Genomic DNA, 26,067 nt, shown 5'->3' with positions numbered 1-26,067 from the left:
GCATGTTAAAGAGCGCATCGTCCATGCACTCAGGCAATCTGTGAGTACAAAGGTGCACCTGACAACAGATGCATGGACCAGTAGGCATGGCCAGGGACGTTACGTTTCCATCACGGCACACTGGGTGAATGTGGTGGATGCAGGGTCCACAGGGGACAGCAATTTTTGATACAGTTCTGCCTAGCCCACGGTCTAGGAAACAGTTGGCTGTAGCCGTTCGCACCCCCTCCTCCTCCTCTTTGTCGTCCTGCAGAAGCGAGAGCTCGTCCACAGAACGCAGTCGCACAACCACTCCATCCGCAGCTGCCACTGTTGCACACCAGGTGTCCCATTATGGGGCAGCTACTGGCAAGCGTCAGCAGGCTGTATTGGCTATGAAGTGTTTGTGCGACAACAGACACACCGCGGAAGTTCTGTCTGAGTTCTTGCAGAAAGAAACGCAGTCGTGGCTGGGCACTGTAGATCTTGAGGCAGGCAAGTGTTGTGAATTCTGTGGCAGAGCTCCCTCCTGTGGTCACAAGTGGTACTTCGGCTGATTCTGTCTATGAGCTTCCGTTGGTGGCTGTGAGTGGTACTGCGGCTTCTGAGTTTCCTTCCTCAGGTGATGTGGTGAAGTCGTTAGGTGCTGCTCTATTTAACTCCACCTAGTGCTTTGCTCCTGGCCTCCAGTCAATGTTCTAGTATTGGTCTTGCTTCCTCCTGGATCGTTCCTGTGGCCTGTCTTCCTGCATAAGCTAAGTTTTGCTTGTGTTATTTTTTGTTTGCTATTTTTTCTGTCCAGCTTGCTTAATTGGTTTTTCTTGCTTGCTGGAAGCTCTGGGACGCAGAGGGAGCACCTCCGTACCGTTAGTCGGTGCGGAGGGTCTTTTTGCCCCCTCTGCGTGGTTGTTTGTAGGGTTTTGTGTTGACCGCAAAGCAATCTTTTCTATCCTCGATCTGTTCAGTAAGTTGGGCCTCACTTTGCTAAATCTATTTCATCTCTGCGTTTGTATTTTCATCTCAACTCACAGTCATTATATGTGGGGGGCTGCCTTTTCCTTTGGGGTATTTCTCTGAGGCAAGGTAGGCTTATTTTTCCTTCTTAGGCCTAGCTAGTTTCTCAGGCTGTGCCGAGTTGCATAGGGAGCGTTAGGCGCAATCCACGGCTGCCTCTAGTGTGGTTGGTTAGGATTAGGGATTGCGGTCAGCAGAGTTCCCACGTCTCAGAGCTCGTCCTATGTCTTTTGGTTATTGTCAGGTCACTTTGTGTGCTCTGAACTTCAAGGTCCATTGTGGTTCTGAATTACCTACTCATAACAGTACTGGAGGCCCAAAGTACTAATGCTTCTCAATAGAGGGAAAAAAGAAGTTCTGAGACCATTTTTTTTTCTTTGCACTGTGTTTTGCCTTTTTTTTCCCCTAGACATTTGGGTGGTTCAGGACACAGGTGTAGTGATGGACATTAAAGGTCTGTCTTCTTGTGTGGATAATCTCACTGCAAGAGTACAAAAAATTCAAGACATTATGGTTCAGAAATCTATGTTAGAACCTAGAATTCCTATTCCTGATTTGTTTTGTGGAGATAGAACTAAGTTTCTGAATTTCAAAAATAATTGCAAACTGTTTCTGGCTTTGAAACCTCGCTCCTCTGGTGACCCAGTTCAACAAGTTAGGATTATTATTTCTTTATTACGTGGCGACCCTCAAGACTGGGCATTTTCCCTTGGGCCAGGAGATCCTGCATTATGTAATATTGATGCGTTTTTCCTGGCGCTCGGATTGCTGTACGATGAACCTAATTCGGTGGATCAGGCAGAGAAAAATTTGCTGACTCTGTGTCAGGGTCAGGATGAGATAGAGATTTATTGTCAGAAGTTTAGAAAGTGGTCCGTGCTCACTCAATGGAATGAAGGTGCGCTGGCAGCTATTTTCAGAAAGGGTCTCTCTGAAGCCCTTAAGGATGTCATGGTGGGATTTCCTATGCCTGCTGGTCTGAATGAGTCTATGTCTTTGGCCATTCAGATCTGTCGACGCTTGCGTGAGCGTAAATCTGTGCACCATTTGGCGGTATTATCCGAGCATAAACCTGAGCCTATGCAGTGCGATAGGACTTTGACCAGAGTTGAACGGCAAGAACACAGACGTCAGAATGGGCTGTGTTTCTACTGTGGTGATTCCACTCATGCTGTCTCCGATTGTCCTAAGTGCACTAAGCGGTTCGCTAGGTCTGCCACCATTGGTACGGTACAGTCAAAATTTCTTTTGTCCGTTACTTTGATCTGCTCTTTGTCATCTTATTCTGTCATGGCATTTGTGGATTCAGGCGCTGCCCTGAATTTGATGGACTTGGAGTATGCTAGGCGTTGTGGGTTTTTCTTGGAGCCCTTGCAGTGTCCTATTCCATTGAGAGGAATTGATGCTACGCCTTTGGCCAAGAATAAGCCTCAGTACTGGACCCAGCTGACCATGTGCATGGCTCCTGCACATCAGGAGGATATTCGCTTTCTGGTGTTGCATAATCTGCATGATGTGGTCGTGTTGGGGTTGCCATGGCTACAAGTCCATAACCCAGTATTAGATTGGAAACCAATGTCTGTGTCCAGCTGGGGTTGTCAGGGGGTACATGGTGATGTCCCATTTCTGTCTATTTCATCATCCACCCCTTCTGAGGTCCCAGAGTTCTTATCTGATTACCGGGATGTATTTGATGAGCCCAAGTCCAATGCCCTACCTCCGCATAGGGATTGTGATTGTGCTATCGATTTGATTCCTGGTAGTAAGTTTCCTAAAGGTCGACTGTTTAATTTATCTGTGCCTGAGCACGCCGCTATGCGGAGTTACGTGAAGGAGTCCTTGGAGAAGGGTCATATTCGCCCGTCATCGTCGCCATTGGGAGCGGGGTTCTTTTTTGTGGCCAAGAAGGATGGTTCGCTGAGACCTTGTATAGATTACCACCTTCTAAATAAAATCATGGTCAAATTTCACTACCCCTTGCCGCTGTTATCTGATTTGTTTGCTCGGATCAAGGGGGCTAGTTGGTTCACCAAGATAGATCTTCGTGGTACGTATAATCTTGTGCGTATTAAGCAGGGCAATGAATGGAAAACTGCATTTAATACACCCGAGGGCCATTTTGAGTACCTAGTTATGCCATTCGGACTTGCCAATGCTCCATCGGTGTTTCAGTCCTTTATGCATGACATCTTCCGAGAGTACCTGGATAAATTCCTGATTGTATACTTGGATGATATTTTGGTCTTCTCGGATGATTGGGAGTCTCATGTGAAGCAGGTCAGAATGGTGTTCCAGGTCCTGCGTGCTAATTCTTTGTTTGTGAAGGGATCAAAGTGTCTCTTTGGTGTTCAGAAGGTTTCATTTTGGGGTTCATTTTTTCCCCTTCTACTATCGAGATGGACCCTGTTAAGGTCCAGGCCATCTATGATTGGACTCAGCCGACATCTCTGAAGAGTCTGCAAAAGTTCCTGGGCTTTGCTAATTTTTATCGTCGTTTCATCTGTAATTTTTCTAGTATTGCTAAACCATTGACCAATTTGACCAAGAAGGGTGCTGATGTGGTCAATTGGTCTTCTGCTGCTGTGGAAGCTTTTCAAGAGTTAAAGCGTCGTTTTTCTTCTGCCCCTGTGTTGTGTCAACCAGATGTTTCGCTTCCGTTCCAGGTCGAGGTTGATGCTTCTGAAATTGGAGCGGGGGCTGTTTTGTCGCAAAGAGGTTCTGATTGCTCGGTGATGAAACCATACGCCTTTTTTTCCAGGAAGTTTTCGCCTGCTGAGCGAAATTATGATGTTGGCAATCGAGAGTTGCTGGCCATGAAGTGGGCATTCGAGGAGTGGCGTCATTGGCTTGAAGGAGCTAAGCATCGCGTGATGGTCTTGACTGATCACAAGTAGGGTTGAGCGACCTTGACTTTTTTAGGGTCGAGTCGGGTTTCGCGAAACACGACTATCTCAAAAGTCGAGTCGAGTGAAATCGGCCGACTGTGGCGAAAAGTCGAGGATCGACCGAAACACGGAACCCAATGCAAAGTCAATGGGATTTTTTTTTTCTCTCTCTCTCTCTCTCTCTCCCCTCCGTCCCTGAACTGAAAAGCTAGTGTTGCACATTGCAAATCGCTACAGCGCAAAAGCGACAACATAGCGATATGCGTCCATGCCCCTAAGACCTATGTCATCACTCTGCCCACGCTCCTTCATTGGCTGAAAAAATGGCGCCAAGTGCGTCATACGAAACGCGACTTTGGCGCGAAAGTCGCGTACCGCATGGCCGACCCCACACAGGGATCGGGACGGGTTTCATGAAACCCGACTTTGCCAAAAGTCGGCGACTTTTGAAAATGAACGATCCGTTTCGCTCAACCCTAATCACAAGAACTTGACTTATCTCGATTCTGCCAAATGGTTGAATCCTAGACAGGCTCGTTGGTCGCTGTTTTTCTCCCGTTTTGACTTTGTGGTTTCGTACCTTCCTGGCTCTAAGAATGTGAAGGCGGATGCCCTGTCTAGGAGTTTTGTGGCCGACTCTTCGGGTTTGTCTGAGCCGGCGGGTATTCTCAAAGAGGGAGTAATTGTGTCTGCCATCTCCCCTGATTTGCGGCGGGTGCTGCAAAAATTTCAGGCTAATAAACTGTTTGTCCCTGATAGGTGGACGAATAAAGTTATCTCTGAGGTTCATTGTTCGGTGTTGGCTGGTCATCCTGGAATCTTTGGTACCAGAGAGTTAGTGGCTAGATCCTTTTGGTGGCCATCTCTGTCGCGGGATGTGCGTTCTTTTGTGCAGTCCTGTGGGATTTGTGCTCGGGCTAAGCCCTTCTGTTCTCGTGCCAGTGGGTTGCTTTTGCCCTTGCCGGTCCCGAAGAGGCCTTGGACACATATCTCTATGGATTTTATTTCGGATCTCCTCGTTTCTCAAAAAATGTCGGTCATTTGGGTGGTTTGTGATCGCTTCTCTAAGATGGTCCATTTGGTACCCTTGTCTAAATTACCTTCCTCCTCTGATTTGGTGCCATTGTTCTTCCAGCATGTGGTTCGTTTACATGGCATTCCAGAGAACATCGTATCTGACAGAGATTCCCAGTTTGTTTCGAGGTTTTGGCGAGCCTTTTGTGCTAGGATGGGCATTGATTTGTCTTTTTCCTCGGCTTTCCATCCTCAGACAAATGGCCAGACCGAACGAACCAATCAGACCTTGGAAACATATCTGAGATGCTTTGTTTCTGCTGATCAGGATGATTGGGTGTCCTTCTTGCCTTTGGCGGAGTTCGCCCTTAATAATCGGGCCAGCTCGGCTACCTTGGTTTCGCCGTTTTTCTGCAACTCTGGGTTCCATCCTCGTTTCTCTTCAGGGCAAGTTCGGACTGTCCTGGTGTGGATACTGTGGTGGACAGGTTACAGCAGATTTGAACTCATGTAGTGGACAATTTGACCTTGTCCCAGGAGAAGGCTCAACGTTTCGCTAATCGCAGACGCTGTGTGGGTCCCCGACTTCGTGTTGTGGATTTGGTTTGGTTGTCATCTCGTCATATTCCTATGAAGGTTTCCTCTCCTAAGTTTAAGCCTCGTTTCATTGGTCCATATAGGATTTCTGAGGTTCTTAATCCTGTGTCTTTTCGTTTGACCCTTCCAGATTCTTTTTCCATCCATAACGTATTCCATAGGTCATTGTTGCGGAGATACGTGGCACCTATGGTTCCATCTGTTGATCCTCCTGCCCCGGTTTTGGTGGAGGGGGAGTTGGAGTATATTGTAGAGAAGATTTTGGATTCTCGTGTTTCGAGACGGAAACTCCAGTATCTGGTTAAGTGGAAGGGTTATGGTCAGGAAGATAATTCCTGGGTCTTTGCCTCTGATGTTCATGCTGCCGATCTTGTTCGTGCCTTTCATATGGCTCATCCTGGTCGGCCTGGGGGCTCTGGTGAGGGTTCGGTGACCCCTCCTCAAGGGGGGGGGGTACTGTTGTGAATTCTGTGGCAGAGCTCCCTCCTGTGGTCACAAGTGGTACTTCGGCTGATTCTGTCTATGAGCTTCCGTTGGTGGATGTGAGTGGTACTGCGGCTTCTGAGTTTCCTTCCTCAGGTGATGTGGTGAAGTCGTTAGGTGCTGCTCTATTTAACTCCACCTAGTGCTTTGCTCCTGGCCTCCAGTCAATGTTTTAGTATTGGTCTTGCTTCCTCCTGGATCGTTCCTGTGGCCTGTCTTCCTGCATAAGCTAAGTTTTGCTTGTGTTATTTTTTGTTTGCTATTTTTTCTGTCCAGCTTGCTTAATTGGTTTTTCTTGCTTGCTTGCTTGCACACTTTGTGTGCTCTGAACTTCAAGGTCCATTGTGGTTCTGAATTACCTACTCATAACAGGCAAGGTAGTGAGTGATAACGGAAGGAATTTCATGGCTGCCATCTCCATTTCTCAACTGAAACACATTCCTTGCCTGGCTCACACCTTAAACCTGGTGGTCCAGTGCTTCCTGAAAAGTTATCCGGGGTTATCCGACCTGCTCCTCAAAGTGCGCGGACTTTGCTCGCATATCCGCCGTTCGCCCGTACACTCCAGCCGTATGCAGACCTATCAGCGGTCTTTGAACCTTTCCCAGCATCGCCTAATCATCGACGTTGTAACAAGGTGGAACTCAACACTGCACATGCTTCAGAGACTGTGCGAACAGAGGCGTGCTGTTATGTTTTTGTGGAAGGATACACATACACGGGCAGGCAGTAGGATGGAAGACATGGAGTTGTCAGGTGTGCAGTGGTCGAAGGTACAAGACATGTGTCAAGTCCATCAGTGTTTTGAGGAATGCACACGGCTGGTTAGTGCAGACAACGCCATAATAAGCATGAGCATCCCCCTAATGCGTCTGCTGATGCAAAGTTTGACGCACATAAAGGAGCAGGCGTCTGCAGCAGAGGAAGAGGAAAGCCTTGATGACAGTCAGCCATTTTCTGGTCAGGGCAGTGTACAGGACGAGGTAGCGGGCGAACAGGAGGAGGAGGAGGACGAGGAGGATGATGGGGATGAGTATTTTTTTAATGAGGAAGCTTCTCCGGGGCCAATAGCAACTGGTGGCGTTGCAAGGCCGGGTTCAGTTTTTTTTAGGGAGACAAGTGACATAGATTTGCCTGAAACTGCCACTCAACCCAGCACGACCGCAGATTTGACAACTGAAACTTTGGCCCACATTGCGGATTATGCCTTACGTATCCTCAAAAGGGACCCACGCATTAATAAAATGATGACTGATGACGATTACTGGTTGGCCTGCCTCCTTGATCCTCGCTATAAAGGCAAATTGCAAAATATTATGCCACATGAGAGCCTGGAACAAATATTAGCAACCAAACAATCAACTCTTGTTCACCGTTTGATTCAGGCATTCCCAGCACACAGCGACGGTGAGCATTATCACACAAGCTGCAGGGGGCAGCAAGCAGGCCAGAGGTGTTAGAGGTGCACAAATCAGAAGTGGTGTTGGACAGAGGGGTTTTCTGACCAGGTTGTGGAGTGATTTTGCTATGACCGCAGACAGGACAGGTACTGCAACATCAATTCAAAGTGACAGGAGACAACATTTGTCCAGTATGGTTACTAACTATTTTTCATCCCTTATCGACGTTCTCCCTCAACCGTCATTCCCATTTGATTACTGGGCATCCAAATTAGACACCTGGCCAGAATTGGCAGAATATGCATTGCAGGAGCTTGCTTGCCCATGAAGTGACTGAGGGTAAGGTCGCCCATGTATATCCATGATCTGGCCCAGCAAAACTTCCACACTCAGACTCAATTTTAACAACAGTATCCTTACTGTTATACATTTTCCTTAACACAGCGGAACACAATAATAGACAGTACAAAATATGCCTATTCACGGAAATAACGTATAATAACAAACTGTCCCTCACTTTCCCTATCCACACGTTACCAGTTCCTTTGCTCCAGGAGGTTATCTTCCCACGTCGCAGGCCTGTCTGTCACTGCAGGGGGACGCTCCAGCCGAAGAGAAAACAACAGGGGTCAAACAAAACTCCGTCTCTCAGGTCCAGACTGTAGTCCTTGGGATTCAACAGGTAAGGGTGGAATGTTCGGCCTCTCAACAGAGGACCCGCTTACAGTTCATGGGCTCCAGGATCTGTGAAGATGTCACCGTTGGGTGCTCCGCAGTGTGGGAGCTGGGAACAATCTGGATGTTGGCTTCCAAGAGATAACGGTCATCCAGGCAATCTTCTATATCGCATCTACAGGAGGACGCCAGCACACACAGACCTCTCTCTGCACACACCAGTTTCCCGGGCTCTCTTATTCCCTCCCCTTCCTGTTCACATGACATCACAGGGGGAAGTTCTGCCAATACAGTTTGTTTCTCTGTAATCACATTCGGCATAGGTATAACTTCTGGCCACACGGGGGCAGTGTCTGTCACAGATTCTATGTCAACGATAATAGAACGGTCACAGCCGGCCAGCTCACTACACGCCCCCCCGCTTAAAGGTTGGCAGTCCCTGTCAACGACTGTCTCCAGGGCGGCGATGGCTGTGGAGGTTGTAGGACCCGGCTGCGAAAAAGGCCACACATATTGGTCTCTGTAGGACTGTCCCGGGGGCACCCCTGCGGTGGTCCTCGTTGTCCGCCTAATGGGTGCTAGCCTCTCCCCCCGATCAGTCACCCCAGCCGGTAAGTCCGTCGAGGAGGTAAGGGGTTCAGACGTGTCAGTCAGGCGAGCAGGGGTAGGGATTCTTCCACCTCTACACCCCCGGTATCGGTATCTCCCACAGCATTAGTGATATCCATCTCTCTAGGTATTACAGGAGGGGGGTCAGGCTGAGACTGACAGGGGCGCAACATGTTGCGGTGCAGGGTGCGGAGGCTGCCGCTGTCTTCGCCTTGTACTTGGTAGACGGGGCCACCAGGGTACGGGTGTCCAATTACTCGATAGACTTTGGTCTCCCACTTGGGCCGGAGTTTTCCTTGCGGTTTCTTTATACGAACTGGGACCAGTTGACCCCCACTCAGTAGGTCTTCTTGTACTGGAAGTGGATCAGCGTTGACCTGGTCCTGGATCTGCTGTTCCACCAGCCGGTAGACAGTTTCCATCCTTTGACGGTGTGCTTGTAGCCAGGAAGGATAGGTACCACAGGTGTCTTCATCAGAGTTATACAGGTGTAGCTCATGGATGCCTTTGCCTGGGCGGCCAAAAAGGAGGGTGTAAGGTGTGTATCCGGTGACAGAATGGACTTGATTGTTATAGGCCCACAGCAGTTCTGGGAGGAATCGAGGCCAGTCGAGCTTTTTGTCTTCTGCTAAGGTTCGGATCAGTTGTAAGAGGGTCCGGTTGAAACGTTCACACGCGCCATTCCCCTGTGGATGATACGGGGTGGTCCTGGACTTCTTGATTCCATACATCTGCTGAAGTTCTTCAATGACTCGCCCTTCGAAACACGCCCCCTGATCAGAGTGCAGCCGCTCCAGACACCCGTAGACCCGAACGAAGTGTTGACAGATGGCCCGTGCAGCTGATTCGGCAGTCTGATCTTTGGTAGCAACAGCGACGGCGAATTTCGTGAAGTGGTCCACCATCACCAGACAGTACTGGTAGCCACTATTCGCCGTTCCAATCAACAGATAGTCCACCATCAACAATTCGAGGGGCCTGGATGTGCGAATAGTCTGAACGGGTGCACGCTGCTCAGTAGACTTGTGGAGTTCACATGTGTGACATCTTAGGCAGACGTCTTCAACCAGCTTACGGAGTCCTGGGCAAAAAATGAATTGCTGGGTCCACCGGAGGGTCTTGTCTATGCCGAAGTGGCCGTTCCTTCTGTGAGCTTCAGCCACCATCTCATGGGCCAGCTGCACCGGGACGACAATCTGCAAACATTCTTCCAGCATATGGGATAAAAGGGCCCTGCGATACAAGACTCCATCCTTCACGATCAGTCGATCCCATTGGGCAAGTAGGGCAGAGGTCCTGGTTGATAGTCGGGCTCTTACTTCGGAGGGTGGTTTCTCTTGTGTCTTCACGTACTGTTTCAGTAAGACATGTTCAGGGTCTCGATCTTGAAGCTTGGCCCATTCTTGTTGGGACAGGGGGGACCCCACTATGGCTTCGATCCCGCCTACAGCATGGCGGCTATCTTCTATTTGTTTAGCTAGCCGGGCAAAGTCGGGCAGTTCATCTTTCTCCAACTCTTCATCCCAGTCCCCCACTGGCGGGGATGATGTCACTCTGGAAAGGCTGTCAGCATTCTGATTCTCCGTCCCCGCTCTGTATTTAATTTTGTATTGGAATCTAGAGAGCCTTGCCATCCAGCGCTGTTCCATTGCCCCTAGTTTGGCATTTTCTAGGTGGGCAAGAGGATTGTTGTCTATCACGACCAGCACTTCCGCCCCTGTCAGTTAGCCAGCAAATTTCTCTGTCATAGCCCAAGTCAGGGCCAGGAGTTCCAGGTGGAAAGAGCTATAGTTGACGGGGTTCTTTTCGGTGTCACGGAGGGATCTACTGGCACAGGCTATTACACGTTCCTTGTTATCTTGGACTTGGGAGAGGACCGCCCCGAGACCTTGAAGGCTGGCGTCGGTGTATAACTGGAACGGCAAGGTGTAATCTGCAAATGCCAGAATAGGGGGTGATGTCAAAGCAGCTTGAAGCGCCCGGAAGGATTTTTCTTGGTTGGGCCCCCAGCTGATGCGTCGTCCTCTGGGACTGTTCGCGGTCCCTCGGAGAGTCTCATGCAGTGGTTCCGCAAGCAGGGCAAAGTCCTTGACAAATCGGTGGTAATAGCCCGCTAGCCCCAGGAAAGCCTGGACTTCTTTGATGGTAGTTGGTTGTGGCCACTCTCGGACAGCTGCTATCTTCTCCGGAGAGGGTTGGACACCTTCGGCCGAGATCCGGTGTCCCAGGTAATCGATCTCCTGCTGGAATAGACGGCACTTGCTGGGCTTCAACTTCAAGCCGTGTCTCTTCAAGCGCTGGAACACTTTGCCAAGCTTGTGAAGATGATCCTCAAAGGTGGCGGAGTATACCACGATGTCATCAAGGTATATCAGCGTGAATTCGAAGTTGAAATCTCCCAGACAGCATTCCATCAGTTTCTGAAAGGTCCCTGGCGAGTTACTCAAGCTGAATGGCATCCGGTCAAACTCGTACAGGCCCATGGGAAGGATAAAGGCGGTCTTTTCTCTGTCCTTCTCACTCATGGGGACCTGCCAATATCCACTGGCCAAGTCTAGAGACAAAAAATATTTGGCCTTTTTCAGGGCGGTCAGTGACTCTTCGATCCGGGGGAGTGGATAGGAGTCCCGGACCGTGCAAGCGTTCAGCCGACGGTAGTCTACGCAAAATCTCAGGGATCCATCTTTCTTTTTGACTATCACCACGGGTGCAGCCCATGGGCTCTGGCTCTCCCGCACCACTCCGGCGTGTAGCATAGATTCTAAGAGGCTTTTCACCTCCTGGTATTGTTGAGGTGGTATTTGTCGGTACCTCTCGCGAATAGGGGCAGTATCGCCGGTGGGAATCTCGTGTTGGATACTGGTGGTGTACCCGAAGTCGGTGTCATGCTTTGCAAAGGAGTCTTGGTGTTCTCGCAGTAGTCTCTCCACTTGAGACACTTTCTGTTTGGTGTACTGGGACGGGTCCAGTTGCACTTTTTCCAGTAGTTTTCGTCCAATGTCTTCATCATCCGCTTGAGCATTTATGGCCGAGACAGTTACCGTCCAGCCATCTTCTGTAGACGGGGTGAATTGTAAGGGCCCCATGGGGTTCACTTCTGTGGGTAGAGCATATACTCTGGCAAGTTGCGTGCCAGCTTCAAGGGCTACACCTACGTCTGCGGTGTTGTTCAGCCAGACAGGGACTCTTCCGTTCCTCACGACGGCTAGGGTGCGGGCGATTAGTGGGTTTAGCTTACCCCCACTTGGAGCCCTCGGCTCGATTAACACTTCAACTCCTTCAAGCTGTCGGTTGGTGTTAAGAGGCAGGGAAATGACTGTCTCTTTTTCAGCGGGCAAAGTAATCCGGGTACAGCGGGGCACCTTAATGGCTGCTAGGGGTAGTTGTTCCTTTGCCATCTGTTGAAGTCCAACGGTCCGGATTAGGTGCTGGAACGCCAGACGAGTCGGTGTATGTTTCGTAACTTTCTGCCAGTACTTGGGCCCTTTTCTTGTCAACAGCATAAGATCCAGGTCTTTCAAGATATTCATTCCAATTATTACTGAACGATCGTTTCCCTAGGTCTTGTCCGCAGGCCTTCGTATCCATCCAGGCGACTCCGGTTACTGGAATGGGGAGGTTATTAGCCGCAATTATCTTAATGGTGGTATCTGGATCACAAGCAGTTCTTGGTTTGAGGTACTTTTCATAAAACTGTTCAGAGATCGTGGTCACTTGCGACCCAGTGTCCATCAATCCTTGTACTGCAACTCCCTCCAGAATAACTTCAAGTGTAGGACTACTCGAGGCAAGAGTATTCCGTTGCTGGCTCTGTTTTTCTACACCCCATTCTCTATCCCCCCCTGCTGCTCGAACCTCAGCTGCAGGGGTGTCTAGTTTAACGGCGGCCATTGTGGTGAGACCTGGCGTGGCGGCTCTGCTCGTGGATGTAGCTGATATTCCGTTCGTCGTGGTAACTGATGGTTTGTTCATTGAGGACAACGATTCGCCCTATGACGAGGATCACCACATGACCAACACGGTCCTGCGGGACGGCTAGGTTGCATCCGCTGGTCTCTCTGTCGTTCTAGTGTTAACTGTGACACCTGTTGCTGTAAATCTGCTACCATCTGTTTCAGTTCCTCGGTGTCACTGTTGGGCTGTTTAATGTCTAATATGGATCTGCACGCAGCGCTTTGAGTCCCCACATCCATGACGGGTCCCCTAGAACGTTCTATGGCTTCCTGTTTGACTTCAGCGAAGGTGAGAGTCGGCATCATCCGAATCAAGTCCTGTAGCGTACGGTTAAGATACTGGTCTCTCAGCCCTATAACGAATTGGTCTCTCAGTACCAGGTCACGAGGAGCTATAGTAGCCAGTTGTTCCCCTTTTGCACAGACTTGTTCAAGGAGTACCTGAAGGGCGTTTGCATATTGGGGAATGTCCTCCCATTCAAGCTGTGTCCGTCTAAAGAACAGGTATCGCCGTGTTCCCTGGTACGTAGTAGGTCCATAGGTCTTTTCCAGCACCCGCACCAAATCCTCCAACGTACGCTGCCCCCTGACCGTCTCCAGTCTGACTGTCGTCCATGCCTCCCCCTCTAGCGTCAGTACCGCCATTTCTGCCAAGGTCTTAGGGTCAATATTATACATTTCTCCCAGTATCCGCACTTGTTCCGCCCATTCTGGTACGGGGTAGTTTCGCCCGCCAAACTTCCTGACCTGGTTTACAATGGACACCGGCGGCGGTTTCTGACTGTACACTGGGCCTGGGTGGGAATCCTGCTGGGCACAGATCCTGCCGACTACGCCAGATGAAGTGACCGAGGGTAAGGTCGCCCATGTATATCCACGATCTGGCCCAGCAAAACTTCCACACTCAGACTCCATTTTAACAACCATATCTTTACTGTTATACATTTTCCTTAACACAGCGGAACACAATAATAGACAGTACAAAATATGCCTATTCACGGAAATAACGTGTAATAACAAACTGTCCCTCACTTTCCCTATCCACACGTTACTAGTTCCTTTGCTCCAGGAGGTTATCTTCCCACGTCGCAGGCCTGTCTGTCACTGCAGGGGGACGCTCCAGCCGAAGAGAAAACAACAGGGGTCAAACAAAACTCCGTCTCTCAGGTCCAGACTGTAGTCCTTGGGATTCAACAGGTAAGGGTGGAATGTTCGGCCTCTCAACAGAGGACCCGCTTACAGTTCATGGGCTCCAGGATCTGTGAAGATGTCACCGTTGGGTGCTCCGCAGTGTGGGAGCTGGGAACAATCTGGATGTTGGCTTCCAAGAGATAACGGTCATCCAGGCAATCTTCTATATCGCATCTACAGGAGGACGCCAGCACACACAGACCTCTCTCTGCACACACCAGTTTCCCGGGCTCTCTTATTCCCTCCCCTTCCTGTTCACATGACATCACAGGGGGAAGTTCTGCCAATACAGTTTGTTTCTCTGTAATCACATTCGGCATAGGTATAACTTCTGGCCACACGGGGGCAGTGTCTGTCACAGATTCTATGTCAACGATAATAGAACGGTCACAGCCGGCCAGCTCACTACACGCCCCCCCGCTTAAAGGTTGGCAGTCCCTGTCAACGACTGTCTCCAGGGCGGCGATGGCTGTGGAGGTTGTAGGACCCGGCTGCGAAAAAGGCCACACATATTGGTCTCTGTATGACTGTCCCGGGGGCACCCCTGCGGTGGTCCTCGTTGTCCGCCTAATGGGTGCTAGCCTCTCCCCCCGATCAGTCACCCCAGCCGGTAAGTCCGTCGAGGAGGTAAGGGGTTCAGACGTGTCAGTCAGGCGAGCAGGGGTAGGGATTCTTCCACCTCTACACCCCCGGTATCGGTATCTCCCACAGCATTAGTGATATCCATCTCTCTAGGTATTACAGGAGGGGGGTCAGGCTGAGACTGACAGGGGCGCAACATGTTGCGGTGCAGGGTGCGGAGGCTGCCGCTGTCTTCGCCTTGTACTTGGTAGACGGGGCCACCAGGGTACGGGTGTCCAATTACTCGATAGACTTCGGTCTCCCACTTGGGCCGGAGTTTTCCTTGCGGTTTCTTTATACGAACTAGGACCAGTTGACCCCCACTCAGTAGGTCTTCTTGTACTGGAAGTGGATCAGCGTTGACCTGGTCCTGGATCTGCTGTTCCACCAGGCGGTAGACAGTTTCCATCCTTTGACGGTGTGCTTGTAGCCAGGAAGGATAGGTACCACAGGTGTCTTCATCAGAGTTATACAGGTGTAGCTCATGGATGCCTTTGCCTGGGCGGCCAAAAAGGAGGGTGTAAGGTGTGTATCCGGTGACAGAATGGACTTGATTGTTATAGGCCCACAGCAGTTCTGGGAGGAATCGAGGCCAGTCGAGCTTTTTGTCTTCTGCTAAGGTTCGGATCAGTTGTAAGAGGGTCCGGTTGAAACGTTCACACGCGCCATTCCCCTGTGGATGATACGGGGTGGTCCTGGACTTCTTGATTCCATACATCTGCTGAAGTTCTTCAATGACTCGCCCTTCGAAACACGCCCCCTGATCAGAGTGCAGCCGCTCCAGACACCCGTAGACCCGAACGAAGTGTTGACAGATGGCCCGTGCAGCTGATTCGGCAGTCTGATCTTTGGTAGCAACAGCGACGGCGAATTTCGTGAAGTGGTCCACCATCACCAGACAGTACTGGTAGCCACTATTCGCCGTTCCAATCAACAGATAGTCCACCATCAACAATTCGAGGGGCCTGGATGTGCGAATAGTCTGAACGGGTGCACGCTGCTCAGTAGACTTGTGGAGTTCACATGTGTGACATCTTAGGCAGACGTCTTCAACCAGCTTACGGAGTCCTGGGCAAAAAATGAATTGCTGGGTCCACCGGAGGGTCTTGTCTATGCCGAAGTGGCCGTTCCTTCTGTGAGCTTCAGCCACCATCTCATGGGCCAGCTGCACCGGGACGACAATCTGCAAACATTCTTCCAGCATATGGGATAAAAGGGCCCTGCGATACAAGACTCCATCCTTCACGATCAGTCGATCCCATTGGGCAAGTAGGGCAGAGGTCCTGGTTGATAGTCGGGCTCTTACTTCGGAGGGTGGTTTCTCTTGTGTCTTCACGTACTGTTTCAGTAAGACATGTTCAGGGTCTCGATCTTGAAGCTTGGCCCATTCTTGTTGGGACAGGGGGGACCCCACTATGGCTTCGATCCCGCCTACAGCATGGCGGCTATCTTCTATTTGTTTAGCTAGCCGGGCAAAGTCGGGCAGTTCATCTTCCTCCAACTCTTCATCCCAGTCCCCCACTGGCGGGGATGATGTCACTCTGGAAAGGCTGTCAGCATTCTGATTCTCCGTCCCCGCTCTGTATTTAATTTTGTATTGGAATCTAGAGAGCCTTGCCATCCAGCGCTGTTCCATTGCCCCTAGTTTGGCATTTTCTAGGTGGGCAAGAGGATTGTTGTCTGTCACGACCAGCACTTCCGCCCCTGTCAGTTAGCCAGCAAATTTCTCTGTCATAGCCCAAGTCAGGGCCAGGAGTTCCAGGTGGAAAGAGCTATAGTTGACGGGGTTCTTTTCGGTGTCACGGAGGGATCTACTGGCACAGGCTATTACACGTTCCTTGTTATCTTGGACTTGGGAGAGGACCGCCCCGAGACCTTGAAGGCTGGCGTCGGTGTATAACTGGAACGGCAAGGTGTAATCTGCAAATGCCAGAATAGGGGGTGATGTCAAAGCAGCTTGAAGCGCCCGGAAGGATTTTTCTTGGTTGGGCCCCCAGCTGATGCGTCGTCCTCTGGGACTGTTCGCGGTCCCTCGGAGAGTCTCATGCAGTGGTTCCGCAAGCAGGGCAAAGTCCTTGACAAATCGGTGGTAATAATTATCATAGTCCTAATAATAGGTGGCTCATACGTCACTCCAACAAGTGTATATAACCATAATCCTCAAGGGAGTATACCGAGCAGAGGATAAGAAGTGAAATGAACAGTAAGTAAGGTTTAAAAATTACCATTTATTAATACACGTTAAAAGGCAAAAAGAAGGGGAAGGGGAAGGGGGAGGGGAACTGGACCAAGGGAATATAAAAAAAGACAAAAAATGGGACTTCCAAGTGGTAAAGAGGGAGAGGGAAGCCAACAGAATTAGATCTATATGTAGAATAATACATGCACCATATGCAGAAATATCCCCTCCTACATAGGACATAGAAGGTCTATATAGCACAAGTGTGACTACCAGAGTTTGTTTCTTTAGACCATATATATAAAGCGGGCATAAACTACCACCTACACATATTGCCACAATAGTGATACATATGGGAGGAGGGGGAAGCCAAAAATAGAGCAAAGGGTAGGGTATGTCCCCAAATACCAGAAACCATAGAGGCTGAAAATATAGAACAGCTACTCCTAAGGCTGATTGGGAACAAGCCCCTATGTATTAGCCTAATAATGTGGCTCAAAAAAACCCCCTAGGTGAGGCGGTGTTTATTACCTGTGATGTGTTCGTGGAGGAGATAAGTACGGAAAATCAAGCAGGCATGTAGAGGCGTATGACTGTGGCTGCGCTCTCCCGACGCCCGACGAGCGCCGTTTCGCAAAGATGCTTCATACGCCTCTACATGCCTGCTTGATTTTCCGTACTTATCTCCTCCACGAACACATCACAGGTAATAAACACCGCCTCACCTAGGGGGTTTTTTTGAGCCACATTATTAGGCTAATACATAGGGGCTTGTTCCCAATCAGCCTTAGGAGTAGCTGTTCTATATTTTCAGCCTCTATGGTTTCTGGTATTTGGGGACATACCCTACCCTTTGCTCTATTTTTGGCTTCCCCCTCCTCCCATATGTATCACTATTGTGGCAATATGTGTAGGTGGTAGTTTATGCCCGCTTTATATATATGGTCTAAAGAAACAAACTCTGGTAGTCACACTTGTGCTATATAGACCTTCTATGTCCTATGTAGGAGGGGATATTTCTGCATATGGTGCATGTATTATTCTACATATAGATCTAATTCTGTTGGCTTCCCTCTCCCTCTTTACCACTTGGAAGTCCCATTTTTTGTCTTTTTTTATATTCCCTTGGTCCAGTTCCCCTCCCCCTTCCCCTTCCCCTTCTTTTTGCCTTTTAACGTGTATTAATAAATGGTAATTTTTAAACCTTACTTACTGTTCATTTCACTTCTTATCCTCTGCTCGGTATACTCCCTTGAGGATTATGGTTATATATAAATCGGTGGTAATAGCCCGCTAGCCCCAGGAAAGCCTGGACTTCTTTGATGGTAGTTGGTTGTGGCCACTCTCGGACAGCTGCTATCTTCTCCGGAGAGGGTTGGACACCTTCGGCCGAGATCCGGTGTCCCAGGTAATCGATCTCCTGCTGGAATAGACGGCACTTGCTGGGCTTCAACTTCAAGCCGTGTCTCTTCAAGCGCTGGAACACTTTGCCAAGCTTGTGAAGATGATCCTCAAAGGTGGCGGAGTATACCACGATGTCATCAAGGTATATCAGCGTGAATTGGAAGTTGAAATCTCCCAGACAGCATTCCATCAGTTTCTGAAAGGTCCCTGGCGAGTTACTCAAGCTGAATGGCATCCGGTCAAACTCGTACAGGCCCATGGGAAGGATGAAGGCGGTCTTTTCTCTGTCCTTCTCACTCATGGGGACCTGCCAATATCCACTGGCCAAGTCTAGAGACAAAAAATATTTGGCCTTTTTCAGGGCGGTCAGTGACTCTTCGATCCGGGGGAGTGGATAGGAGTCCCGGACCGTGCAAGCGTTCAGCCGACGGTAGTCTACGCAAAATCTCAGGGATCCATCTTTCTTTTTGATTATCACCACGGGTGCAGCCCATGGGCTCTGGCTCTCCCGCACCACTCCGGCGTGTAGCATAGATTCTAAGAGGCTTTTCACCTCCTGGTATTGTTGAGGTGGTATTTGTCGGTACCTCTCGCGAATAGGGGCAGTATCGCCGGTGGGAATCTCGTGTTGGATACTGGTGGTGTACCCGAAGTCGGTGTCATGCTTTGCAAAGGAGTCTTGGTGTTCTCGCAGTAGTCTCTCCACTTGAGACACTTTCTGTTTGGTGTACTGGGACGGGTCCAGTTGCACTTTTTCCAGTAGTTTTCGTCCAATGTCTTCATCATCCGCTTGAGCATTTATGGCCGAGACAGTTACCGTCCAGCCATCTTCTGTAGACGGGGTGAATTGTAAGGGCCCCATGGGGTTCACTTCTGTGGGTAGAGCATATACTCTGGCAAGTTGCGTGCCAGCTTCAAGGGCTACACCTACGTCTGCGGTGTTGTTCAGCCAGACAGGGACTCTTCCGTTCCTCACGACGGCTAGGGTGCGGGCGATTAGTGGGTTTAGCTTACCCCCACTTGGAGCCCTCGGCTCGATTAACACTTCAACTCCTTCAAGCTGTCGGTTGGTGTTAAGAGGCAGGGAAATGACTGTCTCTTTTTCAGCGGGCAAAGTAATCCGGGTACAGCGGGGCACCTTAATGGCTGCTAGGGGTAGTTGTTCCTTTGCCATCTGTTGAAGTCCAACGGTCCGGATTAGGTGCTGGAACGCCAGACGAGTCGGTTTATGTTTCGTAACTTTCTGCCAGTACTTGGGCCCTTTTCTTGTCAACAGCATAAGATCCAGGTCTTTCAAGATATTCATTCCAATTATTACTGAACGATCGTTTCCCTAGGTCTTGTCCGCAGGCCTTCGTATCCATCCAGGCGACTCCGGTTACTGGAATGGGGAGGTTATTAGCCGCAATTATCTTAATGGTGGTATCTGGATCACAAGCAGTTCTTGGTTTGAGGTACTTTTCATAAAACTGTTCAGAGATCGTGGTCACTTGCGACCCAGTGTCCATCAATCCTTGTACTGCAACTCCCTCCAGAATAACTTCAAGTGTAGGACTACTCGAGGCAAGAGTATTCCGTTGCTGGCTCTGTTTTTCTACACCCCATTCTCTATCCCCCCCTGCTGCTCGAACCTCAGCTGCAGGGGTGTCTAGTTTAACGGCGGCCATTGTGGTGAGACCTGGCGTGGCGGCTCTGCTCGTGGATGTAGCTGATATTCCGTTCGTCGTGGTAACTGATGGTTTGTTCATTGAGGACAACGATTCGCCCTATGACGAGGATCACCACATGACCAACACGGTCCTGCGGGACGGCTAGGTTGCATCCGCTGGTCTCTCTGTCGTTCTAGTGTTAACTGTGACACCTGTTGCTGTAAATCTGCTACCATCTGTTTCAGTTCCTCGGTGTCACTGTTGGGCTGTTTAATGTCTAATATGGATCTGCACGCAGCGCTTTGAGTCCCCACATCCATGACGGGTCCCCTAGAACGTTCTATGGCTTCCTGTTTGACTTCAGCGAAGGTGAGAGTCGGCATCATCCGAATCAAGTCCTGTAGCGTACGGTTAAGATACTGGTCTCTCAGCCCTATAACGAATTGGTCTCTCAGTACCAGGTCACGAGGAGCTATAGTAGCCAGTTGTTCCCCTTTTGCACAGACTTGTTCAAGGAGTACCTGAAGGGCGTTTGCATATTGGGGAATGTCCTCCCATTCAAGCTGTGTCCGTCTAAAGAACAGGTATCGCAGTGTTCCCTGGTACGTAGTAGGTCCATAGGTCTTTTCCAGCACCCGCACCAAATCCTCCAACGTACGCTGCCCCCTGACCGTCTCCAGTCTGACTGTCGTCCATGCCTCCCCCTCTAGCGTCAGTACCGCCATTTCTGCCAAGGTCTTAGGGTCAATATTATACATTTCTCCCAGTATCCGCACTTGTTCCGCCCATTCTGGTACGGGGTAGTTTCGCCCGCCAAACTTCCTGACCTGGTTTACAATGGACACCGGCGGCGGTTTCTGACTGTACACTGGGCCTGGGTGGGAATCCTGCTGGGCACAGATCCTGCCGACTACGCCAGATGAAGTGACCGAGGGTAAGGTCGCCCATGTATATCCATGATCTGGCCCAGCAAAACTTCCACACTCAGACTCCATTTTAACAACCATATCTTTACTGTTATACATTTTCCTTAACACAGCGGAACACAATAATAGACAGTACAAAATATGCCTATTCACGGAAATAACGTGTAATAACAAACTGTCCCTCACTTTCCCTATCCACACGTTACCAGTTCCTTTGCTCCAGGAGGTTATCTTCCCACGTCGCAGGCCTGTCTGTCACTGCAGGGGGACGCTCCAGCCGAAGAGAAAACAACAGGGGTCAAACAAAACTCCGTCTCTCAGGTCCAGACTGTAGTCCTTGGGATTCAACAGGTAAGGGTGGAATGTTCGGCCTCTCAACAGAGGACCCGCTTACAGTTCATGGGCTCCAGGATCTGTAAAGATGTCACCGTTGGGTGCTCCGCAGTGTGGGAGCTGGGAACAATCTGGATGTCGGCTTCCAAGAGATAGCGGTCATCCAGGCAATCTTCTATATCGCATCTACAGGAGGACGCCAGCACACACAGACCTCTCTCTGCACACACCAGTTTCCCGGGCTCTCTTATTCCCTCCCCTTCCTGTTCACATGACATCACAGGGGGAAGTTCTGCCAATACAGTTTGTTTCTCTGTAATCACATTCGGCATAGGTATAACTTCTGGCCACACGGGGGCAGTGTCTGTCACAGATTCTATGTCAATGATAATAGAACGGTCACAGCCGGCCAGCTCACTACACCCAGCAGCTAGTGTCCTATCAGAAATAGTATTCAGTGCTGCAGGTTCAATATTAATCGAAAAAAGGACTCGTCTGGCTACCCAAAATGTTGATGATCTAACCTTCATTAAAATGAACCACAACTGGATTTCGAATTCTTTTGCCCCACCTTTCCCGGCTGGCACTTAGCTTTCCTATGAAAAGGTCTTGCTTGTGGACTGCTCTGACTGACTTTTCCAATCTCGTAATTTGCAGCAGCTGTTTGTCCAGCATATGACATGTTTACACCTCCCAAAATGGCCAAACTCCCCCCACGGGGCCGTGGTCTCGCCACTTGGCGCAAGCACCCGTGAGAGTGTCGTTTGTCTGAAGAGGTGGGTGTGCACGCTTTTGGTCGACGGCACTGCCACTGGGTCCCTCATAGTACAATAAAGTGTCTCTGGCGGTGGTGGTGCGCACCCAACGTCAGATACACCGTTGTAACCTGAGGGGCCCTGGGCCTGTACCGCCGGCCACAAGAGAGTTCCCCCCAGCTCAAACAGTGCTCTACCACTTGCAAAATTATCTCTCACAGCTCCACCAATGTTTAGTCTATGCGCTGACATCCTTCAATGCCTGGCACTGACAATACCAATGTGTTGACATGTATGATGCTACTTAAAATAGTCAGGGGCAGTGTCCTATATTTACACCAGTAAATACTTTGCGCCAAATTACCAGGTCTGAAACTCAGCAGAGGAGCCCACCCCTGTGCCTAAGTATGCCACCCTTTTGTCTTTTGGTTTTGCTGTATTGCGAGACATTAACATCTATTTATTTTTGGTGAGTACTAACTGTCAGACACTCATTACTATCGGCCTCCGCTGACAACACCAATCTACCTGTGTACCCCTGCAAGATAATTCCAAGTGTCTACAGCCTATTTTTGTTATGTTAGGCCTACTAAGCCTGTCTGCGGTCCATTATAGAAATTGTCCTTCACTGACCACACCACTGCTGCCCGTGTACCCCTGGAACCTTTTTTAAAGTGCCTACAGCCTACTTTTGTTATGTTAGGTCTACTATGCCTGTCTGCGGTCCCTCCTTCCACTAGTCCTCCACTGACCAGACCACTGCTGCCTGTGTACCCCTGGAACCTATTTTAAAGTGCCTACAGCCTACTTTTTTTTTTTTTTTTAAATTCTTTATTTAAGTTTTCAATTAACAGTAATAAAACAGTTAACATTCGCTCTCATGTCAAGAAATACAGGTATTTGTCCTTTTATAATATGTCTAAGGATATTCATGGCAGATGGATTATACGTATGCATTCCTTAGACAGTGAAGACAATTGAGCTTACCGAACTTAGAACAAAATTTCAGGACTGCAAAGAACTAGCCCTAGATACAGTACAAGTTATGATAAAAATTTGTAAGGCTAGAGGGTGAGACGGAAGGACTAATTTACCGCGGATAAAATTGAATTCAGATGAGGTGGAGGAGGAGTGAATGGCAAAGAAAAAGGCTGGAACATGCAAAAAATAGAGTCGGGACGGTCATCGCGTCTTGCTAAAGAAAAGATAAGCTGGAAGGGCTAAACAAAACTCTTGTTAGGGAACTAGTAGATGAATTCCTCAAGGGGGGTCCTCCGCCCCAGGTCCAAGAGTAGGGGACAGAAACACCTCCCACGGAAGCCAAGAGTCCTTGAATTTCTCGTGAGAGCGTGCCTCCCAACTAGATAATTCCTCCAAACGATATAAGTCTTGGACTTTGAGGATCCATTCTTCCAGCGTTGGGGGAGATGTTTTTCTCCAGTGTATTGAGATTAAGTGTTTTGCGGCCGCTAATAAAATGAGTAGTAAGTCGTGTTTCTTTGGGTTAAAAGAGGAAGAAGGAAGAGAGAGCAACACCTCCTGGGGAGTTAGATCCCGGTCCATCAGGCCCATATCTTGTAAAGATGTATTTACATCTGCCCAAACCTACAGCCTACTTTTGTTATGTTAGGCATACTAAGCCTGTCTGCGGTCCCTCCTTGCACTAGTCCTCCACTGACCAGACCACTGCTGCCCGTGTACCCCTGGAACCTATTTTAAAGTGCCTATAGCCTACTTTTGTTATGTTAGGCCTACTAAGCCTGTCTGCGGTCCCTCCTTCCACTAATCCTCCACTGACCAGACCACTGCTGCCAGTGTACCCCTGGAACCTATTTTAAAGTGCCTACAGCCTACTTTTGTTATGTTAGGTCTACTAAGCCTGTCTGCGGTCCCTCCTTACACTAGTCCTCCACTGACCAGACCACTGCTGCCCATGTACCCCTGGAACCTATTTTAAAGTGCCTACAGCCTACTTTTGTTATGTTAGGCCTACTAAGCCTGTCTGCGGTCCCTCCTTCCACTAGTCCTCCACTGACCAGACCACTGCTGCCCGTGTACCCCTGGAACCTATTTTAAATTGCATAGAGCATCCTTTTTTTTATTGCAGGCATACTAAGTCTGTGTGCGGTCCATAATTGAAATTGTCCTCCACTGTGTACCTCTGTAACCTTTTTTAAACTGCATTGAGCAAAATTTTTTGTTTAAGGCCTACTACCTGTGTTTGTCTGCGCCACTCAATACAGCTGTCCTCCTCTGAAAAAAGCTGAGCGTCAATAGTCTGGTTTTCAGCATATAGGAATTTGAAAACTGTATTGGGGCTACTACTTCTGTAGGGCCTACTAACGGTGTCTGCCGCTCCAAGGTGTTCTCCAGGTTGCCTCTCCATAGCTTCGATCTTCTAGCTCTCGTTTAGTAGTTGTTGAAAACAACACTGCATTAGGCCTACAAGTTGGGTCTGGGTTGTAGAGACGGTGTCTTCCGCTCCAAGGTGTTCTCCAGGTTGCCTCTCCATAGCTTCGATCTTCTAGCTCTCGTTTAGTAGTTGTTGAAAACAACACTGCATTAGGCCTACAAGTTGGGTCTGGGTTGTAGAGACGGTGTCTTCCGCTCCAAGGTGTTCTCCAGGTTGCCTCTCCATAGCTTCGATCTTCTAGCTCTCGTTTAATAGTTGTTGAAACAACAATGCTTTAGGCCTACAAGTTGGGTCTGGGTTGTAGAGACGGTGTCTTCCGCTCCAAGGTGTTCTCCAGGTTGCCTCTCCATAGCTTCGATCTTCTAGCTCTCGTTTAGTAGTTGTTGAAAACAACACTGCATTAGGCCTACAAGTTGGGTCTGGGTTGTAGAGACGGTGTCTTCCGCTCCAAGGTGTTCTCCAGGTTGCCTCTCCATAGCTTCAATCTTCTAGCTCTCGTTTAGTAGTTGTTGAAAACAACACTGCATTAGGCCTACAAGTTGGGTCTGGGTTGTAGAGACGGTGTCTGCCGCTCCAAGGTGTTCTCCAGGTTGCCTCTCCATAGCTTCAATCTTCATGCTCGTGTTAAGTAGTTGTTGAAACAACACTACATTAGGCCTACAAGTTGGGTCTGGGTCGTAGAGATGGTGTCTGCCGCTCCAAGTTGTTCTCCAGGTTGCCTCTCCATTGCTTCAATCTTCATGCTCGTCTTAAGTAGTTGTTGAAACAACACTACATTAGGCCTACAAGTTGGGTCTGGGTCGTAGAGACGGTGTCTGCCGCTCCAAGGTGTTCTCCAGGTTGCCTCTCCATTGCTTCAATCTTCATGCTCGTCTTAAGTAGTTGTTGAAACAACACTATATTAGGCCTACAAGTTGGGTCTGGGTCATAGAGACGGTGTCTGCCGCTCCAAGGTGTTCTCCAGGTTGCCACATAATCGAAGCTGCATAGAGCCTATTTTGTTATTTTACGCCTACTAAGTCTTTCTGCGGTCCCTCCTTCCAATTGTCCTCCACTGAGCACAACAATGCAGACCGTGTACCCATGTAACCTTTTTTAAACCTGCGTCGAGCCAACTTTGTGGTGTAAGGCCTACTTGTAGTGTCTGGCTGCGCCACTCAATACAGCTGTCCTCTTTACAAAAAATGACCTACAATTATCTGGTTTTCAGCCTATCGGAATTTTAAAACTGCAGTGGGCCTACTAGTTGGGTTGGGGCCTTCTATCGGTGTCTGCCGCTCCTTGCTGTTCTCCTCCAGTGAACAAAGCTGTGCCGCGTGTTTACTACTGTTGCCAATTTTGAACTGCATTTAGACTACTTACTGATTTGGGCCTACTCTCTGTGTCAGCCTCTCATTCCAGTTGTCCTCCACTGAACAAAGCAATGCCCCCTGGTTAGTCCTGTTACCAATTTTGAACTGCATTTAGCCCACTTTATTCTTTGGGCCCATATCTGTTTCCCCCTCATCCTGCCCATTGCCCAGCCAGTGATAGATGAGTCTGCTGGTACATTGACCCATAACGCAACATTCCCCGTGCACGCTACACTGCAAGATTGTGACCCTGCTGAAAGTCAGGTTCCCCTTCCCGCATACCATACCACCTTACAAGGGGACAAAGAGGAAGGTGCAGATGAAGGTTCAGGTTCCTTCATCAGGTGGGGGGAGGAATACTCGTTGGCGACGTCACTGGCATAGGGCCCCTCATAGTATGCAAAAGTGTTGCTGCCGGTGGAGGCGCCCCCGCCGTGCAAACACACCGCCGTACTTTGAGGGGCCCTGAGCCAGTGCCAATGCCAACGAGTGGGCTTCCCCTGCTTGCTCAGGATCACAGCACTTGCAAGGTTGAAATACTTACCTCTCCCTGCTCCACTGCCGTGACGTGGTCCAGATTTCCTGGGCCCACTAATTACTTGAACCAGCCCTACCCCCCACAACTTTAGCCAAAT

The 26,067-nt window shown here is 49.5% G+C and overlaps 1 pseudogene; it reads right to left on the bottom strand.

Annotated features, from left to right (window-relative positions):
• Positions 1 to 8,697: 8,697 nt before the first annotated feature.
• On the bottom strand, positions 8,698 to 18,866 carry LOC138671619 (uncharacterized; annotated as a pseudogene).
• Between the last annotated feature and the right edge of the window lie 7,201 nt (positions 18,867 to 26,067).

The sequence above is a fragment of the Ranitomeya imitator genome, chromosome 3 (genome assembly GCF_032444005.1).
Source record: "Ranitomeya imitator isolate aRanImi1 chromosome 3, aRanImi1.pri, whole genome shotgun sequence".
Lineage (NCBI taxonomy): Eukaryota > Metazoa > Chordata > Amphibia > Anura > Dendrobatidae > Ranitomeya > Ranitomeya imitator.
Note: the sequence above shows the minus strand (reverse complement) of the source record. Positions and strands in the feature narration are given on the sequence as shown.